This window comes from Crocuta crocuta, unplaced genomic scaffold (assembly GCF_008692635.1).
Source record: "Crocuta crocuta isolate KB4526 unplaced genomic scaffold, BGI_CrCroc_1.0 scaffold2168, whole genome shotgun sequence".
Taxonomy (NCBI): Eukaryota; Metazoa; Chordata; class Mammalia; order Carnivora; family Hyaenidae; genus Crocuta; species Crocuta crocuta.
Window position 1 is genome coordinate 18,592 of NW_027528295.1, and position 602 is coordinate 19,193.

General features: G+C 28.2%; 1 protein-coding gene across 1 annotated transcript in view; it reads left to right on the top strand.

Moving 5' to 3' along the window:
- The window catches only part of LOC144222672 (phosphorylase b kinase regulatory subunit alpha, skeletal muscle isoform-like), a 17,791-nt gene that overhangs the window by 12,799 nt on the left and 4,390 nt on the right, over positions 1–602 (top strand). The window lies entirely within an intron of this gene.

Sequence of the window (602 nt, forward strand, 5' to 3'; positions counted from 1 at the left end):
TTAAGCAAGATTGAAATGTTAATATAATTAATAATAATAATACACACCCAAATGGTACCTTTAAGAGTCTTCAAAGTATCTTCATATATTCTTTAATTTAATCTTTAACACAGGTGTGTAAGACACCTAAGGAAGAGATTGTAGTTCCCAATTAACAAATATGGAAACAAATTTAGGGAAATGAATTGTTCAAGGTCATAGAACTAGTAACGAACAAAGACCCTGGTCTTTAGGGTCCAAATCTATATTGCCACCCAAAAGTATATACTCAATACAATTTTACCAAAAATTGTTCTTCACTGCTCTTCACCCTAAAATAACTTTGTATTTCCTCGTGCCCATTTTAATCTAACAGTATATAAATGTTTTACATAATTCTAGTCATCCTGTACATATAGTTTTAAGTTCTACTTAAATTTTTCCTTTATCCACAGTCATATTTATTCTTTTAAATGACTCTATAATAACCCATGAAGTTGCTGTACCAAAATATGCCATTATTTACATGACCATTCTCTTGTTTAGATTACTTTTAGTTTTACACTTGTGACTAACGCTGCTATAAATTTCTTTTTAATTTTTTTAATGTTTTATTTATTTCT